This window comes from Leptonychotes weddellii, chromosome 13 (assembly GCF_054177405.1).
Source record: "Leptonychotes weddellii isolate Sample4059 chromosome 13, ASM5417740v2, whole genome shotgun sequence".
In the NCBI taxonomy this organism is placed as follows: domain Eukaryota; kingdom Metazoa; phylum Chordata; class Mammalia; order Carnivora; family Phocidae; genus Leptonychotes; species Leptonychotes weddellii.
In genome coordinates this window covers 65,568,149-65,576,090 of record NC_138381.1, presented here as the reverse complement: position 1 = coordinate 65,576,090, position 7,942 = coordinate 65,568,149, and the positions used below count along the sequence as shown (strand labels likewise).

Genomic DNA, 7,942 nt, shown 5'->3' with positions numbered 1-7,942 from the left:
GGTTGTGCTTTAGCTCTTCAGTTTTACAGGTGGAGAAACTGAGGTGCATAGAGGGCAAGGGCAGAGCCTGGACACAAATCCAAGTCTGTAGACTCTGTTCACCAACACATCACTTTCTTTTGTAAAAGTACTTTGGGGAGGGGTGTGAGGAGCAAGGAGGGAAAATCTTTTTTTTTTTTTTTTAAAGATTGTATTTATTTGTCAGAGAGAGAGAGAGAGAGAATAAGCAGGGGGAGCAGCAGGCAGAGGGAGAAGCAGGCTCCCCACTGAGCAAGGAGCCCGATGTGGGACTCGATCCCAGGACCCTGGGATCATGACCTGAGCTGAAGGCACACGCTTAAACGACTGAGCCACCCAGGCATCCCAAGGAAGGAAAATCTTAATAAAACCATCTTTTCTTCTCTAGACAATTTCTGGCTATCCTAGGGGCAGCTGGATCTACTCTATCAGTTATCCACTGCTGTGTAACAAATAATGCCCAAATTTAGCAGCTTAACACAATAATACAAATGTATTATTTTACATAGTTTGTGTGTGTCAAGAATCCAGGAACAGCTTAGTGGGATAGTTTTGACTGAGGATCTCTCTCAAGATTGCCATGTTGGCTGGGGCTACAGTCACCTGAAGGCTTGACTGGGCTGAGGAGCCATTTCCAAGGTGGCTTGCTTAGGCGGCTGGCAGGTTGGTGCTGGCTGGTGGGCAGGGGCTTCAGTTTTTCTCCATGTGGATCACTCCTTAGGGCTGTCTGGGTGCCCTGCCAACATGGCGGCTTCCCCCAGTATGTGTGATCCGAGAACATGACGTCCTTTACGACATAGCTTTGGAAGTCACATACTGTCTGAACTGTATGGATCACAACACAGAGCAACCTAGGTACAGTGTGGAAGGGGACTGCCTAAACTTCAGCCAGAGGTGAAAATCGTTAGGGGCCATCTTGGAGGCTGCTTATCCAGCATCCACTGCACCTGCCCCTTCTCAATCCCAGTGGTTCCATCCGACAGCCCAACAGCATGGACGTCAGGGCCCTTTGGCCAAGTCTTGCGGGGGTAGGAAGCTTCTGCAGGTGTGAGACTGACCTGCCACAACACTGGGCTCCCAGTTGCCCACTGCCTTTCCCCCAGATGTTTCATGAAAGCCCTCCAGCCGTGTTACTCTCATTGGCCGGAGAAGCTGCCTCCTCCTACCTAAAAATATGGTCATGCCGACAATGGAGACCAGCTCAGGTGCTCAAGATGCCATTTTAGATCATAGCCTCTAAAAGATGTGCCTAACACCCTCTCCTCTTCCTGCATGGTGATGGTGACTCAGGATGGCCACTAGGCCAGCCTGGTGTGCGGACCTACAGGACCCCCTGTCTGCCTCCTTCCCCTTCTCCGATTTCCCTGCTTCATGGGATCACGGGCTGTCCCAGCCATCAGGGGGGCAGCCAGCGCCCGGGAGCTACTGGGCAGTGGGGCTGCAACCACCCTGGGTCCAGATTGCAGTCCCTTTGGACACGCCCCAGAAGCTCTCGGTGGAAGCTTTCTGTTGCCATGGTAACGTGGAGACAAGGAAATTAGCAAGGGTGCCCGGCTAGGCAAGAAAGCGGAGCCTTTACTCTGCATTCCCCTCCTCTAACCAGATAAGAATTCCGAGGAGGGCTAGGGATGGACATCAAAGGGTCTTTCCCTGGCATCAAGGAAATGCTCTTTAATGAATTGTTGTGAAGCGAGCACAGCCCTTAGAGTGATGGTGTTGGCTCTGGCGTTCTTAGAAGAACCCGAGGAGGAAGTTTAGAGCCAGTGCAGCTTTCTGTTGTTGTTTGCTGTTGTTTTTAAGAAGACTGTCAGGTGTGTGTGTGTGTTTTAAAGTTTATTTATTTATTTTAGAAATCTCTACGCCCAATGTGGGGCTCAAACTCACGACCCCGAGATCAACAGTCTCGTGCTCTACCCACTGAGCCAGCCAGGCGCTCCTGTTGTTAATATCAGCTTTACTGAGCTGTGCTTCTCATACCATACAATTCACTCATAATCACAGTCGATTTTAGAACTGTTCATCTCCCCCCACCCCAAAAAAACCTCCCACCCTTTAGGTTTCTCTGCCACCACCCGCCCTCCGCCCCAGCAACCTACTTTCTTTCTATATAGATTCCTCTCCCTATAAATGGAAGCATAGAATATGTAGTCTTTGGTGACTGGCTTCTTTCAGCATTTTTATTCTTTGCCTCTTTAAGGTCCTCCACAGTCTCTCTGACAAAGGTGTCTCCATTCTCTTTGAGAACAGTTCTGTTGTCTGGGGGTGCAGCTGCCAAATTAGCCCATGGGCTCCAGAAGGATGGAGGGGAGCAGATTCCTCCAAGGCCACTAGCGCTGGCCCTTCCAGAATGTCCCATCTGGAGCCTTCCCGGCTGCTTCGAGACTGTAGTGGGGCAAGCGGCCCCTTCGGAGCATGGCTGTCCTACCTGCGCGAGTGGACATGCTTCCCCACGACTCCCTCTTACTGAGGCTGGGGTGGGACAGTTATCATCATCACTGGCAAGTGCTTACTGGGTGCCAGGCACCGTCCTGCAAGCATCATGTGTGTTAGGATTAGTTCATTGTTCCAGACCTTTCTTTCCCCTCCTTTTCTTTTTGTGGGATTCACTTAAAAGCTACCTCTTCGTGCACCTGCTTTGCTGAAGCTATAATCTGCTTTCTCTCTTCCAGCCATAAACAATGCAGGTAGAAATCATCTCACTTTTTGCCTTGCGCTGGTCTAGATATTTGACTAGCATTATTATTGTGTTAAAATGCACATACCATAAGATTTACCATCTTAACTGTTTTGAAGTGTAGAGTTCAGTGGCATTAAACACATTTGCATTGTTTGTACAACCAACGCCCCCATCCATCTCCAGGACTCTTTTCATCGGCCCAAACTGAAACTCTAGCTCCCCAGCCCCCTTCCCCCCCCAGCTGGGAGACCCCCTTCTACTTTCTGTCTCTCTGATTCTGACTACTCTAGGTGGAGTGTTTGTCTCAGCTTAGCATAGTGTCCTCAGGGGTCATCCTCATGGATGGGTCATGGGTCAGAGTTTCCTACCTTTTTAAGGCCAAATAACATTCCTAGTGTTCACTTTGGACATGTCCTCGGGTACAGCTGAGGTGCTAGTCTGCTATCATTTCTTTTTTAATTTTAAAGATTTTATTTATTTATTTATTTAGAGCAGCGTTAAGTTCACAGCAAAATTGAGAGGAAGCTACAGAGATTTCCCATATACGCCCTGCCCACCTCCCGGGCACAGCCTCCCCCTTTACCAGCATCCCCCGACCAGAGTGGAATGCTTGTTGTAATCGATGTACCTACAGGGACACATCATCATCACCCAGAGTCCATAGTTTACATCCGGGTTCACTCTCGGTGTTGTGTGTTCTGTGAGTCTGGACAGATGCATCAGGACAGGTATCCACCATCACAGTATCATGCTGAGTATTTTCACTGCCCTAAATGTCCTCTATGCTCTGCCTGTTCATCCTTCCCATCCCCTCCCAACCCAGGGCAACCTGATCTTTTTAAAACTGTCTCGGTAGTTTTGTCTTTTCCAGAATGTCATATGTGGGAATCCTACGGTATGTCGCCTTTTCATCTCAGCTTCTTTCACTTCGTCATATGCATTGAAGTTTCCTTCATGTCTTTCGTGGCTTGATAGCTCATTTCTTTTTAGCCCTGACTATTCCCTTGTGTGGATGGACCACAGTTTACTTATCTTGATTGCTTCCAGATTTGGGCAACAGTGAATAAAGCTGCTTTCAACATCTGTGTGCAGGTGTTTGTGTGGACAGAAGTGTTCCACTCCGGTGGGTAAATACCAAGGACAGCAACTGCTAGGGATCGTGTGGTGAGAGGATGTTTCGTGTTCTAAGAAACTGCCGAAATGTCTCCCACTGGGGCTGTCCCATTTTGCATCCCCACCAGCCCTGAGTGAGAGTTCCTGTTGTTTCACATCCTTGGCAGTATCTGGTGTTGTCTGTGTTCCCGATTTTGGCCATTCTCCTAGGTGCGTGGTGGTGTCTTGTTTTAATTCGCGTTTCCCTGATGACCTATGATATGGAGCATGATATGATTTTCCCATTGACTAGTGTCTGGGGAGATTAATTGGAAAAGTTGGTGAAAGCAGAAAAACAGAAGATTTTATATCCTAGAATATTTTCTCTTTTATATTAATGTACCTGCGCCGGTGTTCTGTATGTTCATTTGTATTCTGTACACTAATTTTCCAATATTAATATTGGGCTAATTAATGTTAGGTCAATTGAGTAAACTATGTAATTAATTAATATTGGGTTAGTTAATCGATGAGGGGTTAATTGATTCAGCTCTCCTCTCATCTTTCCTGTACAGATCAGATGATTGTCTCTTTTGGCTTACTTCAATGTAATGAGAACTTAAAGACACTTGCAGAGCAGAATATAGGACCCTTCCCGATTTTAATGGCCGCCCACTGCCCGATGTTTTACAGCGTCTTCCTCTATAACTAATTTCTTATCAGTTTCTATTTAGAGATTTTATTTATTTGACAGAGAGAGAGAGAGAGAATGAGCACAAGCAAGGGGAGCTGCAGAGGCAGAGCGAGAAGCAGTCTCCCTGCTGAGCAGGGAGCCCGACATGGGACTCGATCCCAGGATCCTGAGATCATGACCTGAGCCCAAGGCAGATGCTCAACCGACTGAGCCACCTCGGCGCCCCATCTGTTCCTATTTAGAAAGTTGATTTTCTTAGGGCTTTCCCAAACACTTCACTTTTCATAGATACAACTTCCTTTTCCCCTCCTATTTTATCCTGTCCACTTTTTATCTAAAATATGTAATTATAATGGCAAGTACAAAAGGACACAAACAGGTTTGGGAGCAAACAGCTACTTTTGGTAAGCGCAAAGCTCACCTGGTGGCAGCTTACTGGTCTGTGGTGGTGGGTGTGCCGTGGACAATCTAACTGAATGACCTAACTGGACAGATCCAAACCGAGCAAAATTCTACAAACTATTCGGCCAGTACTTGTCAAAAATGTCCTGATCTTAAGAGCCAAAGAAAGACCGAGGAACTATTCAGACTGGAAGACACTGAGGAAATGTTGGCACCTAAATACGTCCTGATTCTGAATTGTGTCCTTTTATTATAAAGGATTTTATTGGAATAAGTGGTGAAACTTAATTGGGGTCTGAGGATTAATTGATGGTGATACATCGATGTTCATTGCTTGATTTTTTAAAAAGATTTTATTTATTTATTTGAGAGAGAGAGCACGAGCAGGGTGAAGGGCAGAGGGAGAAGCAGACTCTCCGCTGAACAGGGAGCCCTGATGCGGGGCTCAATCCCATGATCCTGGGATCATGACCTGAGTCGAAGACAGACGCTTAGCTGACGGAGACACCCAGGCGCCCCCATTGCTTGATTTTGCTGGTTGTCTTACGATTCTGTAGGAGAACTACATGCTCTATGCCCCTGCTCCCCAGCTCAGAGTCTCTCCCTGAATAGCCGATCAGGGAGGAGCAAAAGGAGCATGCCTGGACCATCCATTTCACTTCAAGAAAGATCTCTTGAGCCCCTGTGATGTGCAAGATGATGTCAAGTAGCAATAAAATCCATGAGGGGGTTCAGGGACTACACATACACACCGAGGGCCATCCAGCCAGAGGACGGCTACGCTGGCGTTCTGCCTGCAATGTTCTTTCCCACATCCCTGCTTGCCCTAGCAAAGTCCCGCTCACCACAGAGCATCTCAGCTCCTTTCTTGGGGCGCTTACTCAAACCCTAGCTCAGGGCATCCCATATGTGGTCAGGACTTCCTGCCCTCTCCCTGGGTGTCAATCCCTCTTGTACCGAATTATTTGTCTGCCGTATCCCTGGCAGCCCGTGGACTCTGGAGGGCAGCCCTTGTCTGCAACAGTGACACGCACAGCATGGACCCCCAGATAGTCCGGCATGAATGGAAGTTCTTTTTTTTTTTTTTTAAAGATTTTATTTATTTATTTGAGACAGAGAGAATGAGAGAGACAGAGAGCACATGAGAGGGGTTAGGGTCAGGGGACGAAGCAGACTCCCCGCCGAGCAGGGAGCCCGATGCGGGACTCGATCCCGGGACTCCAGGATCATGACCTGAGCCGAAGGCAATCGCTCAACCAACTGAGCCACCCAGGCACCCATGGATGGTAGTTCTTGGAAGCATCAAGAGCTCACCTTGTCTCAGGGCTGATGAGATTTTACTGAACCTTGCTGCTTCCATTTATAAACGTCTTCCCTGTGGCTCCCCCTCACCGGGCTAAGTGTCTCTCTTGGGGTGTTGACCTCCGCTCACCCCATCCTGGAGTCCTGCAAATGGGGAGCCAACAGGGGACAAATGAGTGGTTTCAGGGCTCCGGGAGAGAACAAAAGAGTGGTTTATGGACAGGGTTGCTGGTGTTATTGCCACATCACCTCCAGGAGCTGCACAGAAGTTAATTGTTCAACATTTCACTTTATATGGCTGGATCTAGTGCCTCGGGGAATGGAGTGTTAAATCTCACACGTTGGCCCTTATGTCTTTCAACAGGGAGGGGGTTAAGAGGCTCAGTCACAACGGAAATGGAGGACGAATGAGTTTCCAGTGTGATGGGAAGGCGTAGAGGGGCCCTCAGAAGCAGTAGAGAGAGCCTCTTGACAACGATGCCCAATATTTTCTGTGCCTCCTGGAGGAGTAGCTGGAGGCCCCCGTTATAGAATAACAATAATTGCATTTGGACAGGGGTGATCTTATAAACCGTTGGCATGCACCTCCTCCCTGGATTGTCCTAATAAGCCTGCAGAGTGTGTGTATGTGTGTGTGTGTGCACGTGTGCGTTTTCTGTGTGTGCCATGTGGGTATTCTTTTCATTTTACGGTAGAGGAAACAGGACCAGGAGGTTACACGGTCTCCTCAGGGTCCCAACAGGATTCGCCTTCTGATTTCGAGACCAACTTATCGTTCGTTTGCTTTTTCTATGATACAGATCCCCAGTGGGTGGCTTAGGGTATGTGCTTTAGAGATGACAAAAGGCAGCTGTGCAGTGGTTTAAAGTACAGTTGGCAGACTATGGCTTGTGGGCCCATCTGGCCCACTGCCTGTTTTTGTAAATAAAGTTTTATTGGAACCCAGCTGTGCCCACTCATTTATGTGTCATCCATGGCTGGGTTTGAGTCTATACTGGCAGACTTGGGTGGTTGCAGCAGAGGCTGTATGGCCCACAAAGTCTAAAATATTTACTCCTGGGCCCTTCATAACACAAGTTTTCTGGGCCCTGGGTTAGAGTGCAGGGTCTGCAGCCAGACTGTCTGGGGCTGAAAACCCAGCCCTGCCACTGAGCAGATGGGTGACCTTGGGCAAGTTACTTAGTTCTCTCTGGCTCTGTCTTCTCATCTGTGAAATGGGAATGATCACGGTGGTTGTCACATAGGTTGTTGCAGGAGTGACTGAGCTCTTGGCATGCGACACCTGGGAGACGTTCTTACTCCTCTGCATAGATGGTCTTGCTCCTCTGGCTTGGGGTTGGAAATGAAGATGTTCTGAGTTGCTCTCCTGCTGGGGGTGCTGGGAGCTTTGCATGTTGGTCCCAGACACGATCACACTTGAGATCAGCCCTTGAGGGCTGGGGAAGTAGCTTCAGGTCATCAGAGGGTCTTCCCTCCCTGTAGTGGGTCCCTGGTTGTTTCCACAGGCCCCTGAGCTAGGCTGTTGTGTGAATGGGGGGCTGTCCTGGCTCCCAAATTAAGGAAGGATGTGAAATGGGCTGCCCTGAATCCTCCTTAACCCTAAACCATGAGCAAGGGGCAATGGTATAACCCCTCGGTGGGATTTCTGTAGAGGGGATATGAGCCATGTACAAAGTGATTTGGGGAGCTGGTGGAAGGGAGCCAAGTGGTGGGATGAAATGGGCCACCTGATGTATCTCCTTGGCTCTGAGTAGTGG

General features: G+C 48.6%; 1 non-coding gene across 1 annotated transcript; it reads right to left on the bottom strand.

Moving 5' to 3' along the window:
- Positions 1 to 1,877: 1,877 nt before the first annotated feature.
- Positions 1,878 to 1,950, bottom strand: TRNAN-GUU (transfer RNA asparagine (anticodon GUU)). Its single transcript has one exon. It is a non-coding gene; the product is annotated as a tRNA-Asn (tRNA).
- Positions 1,951 to 7,942: the final 5,992 nt, after the last annotated feature.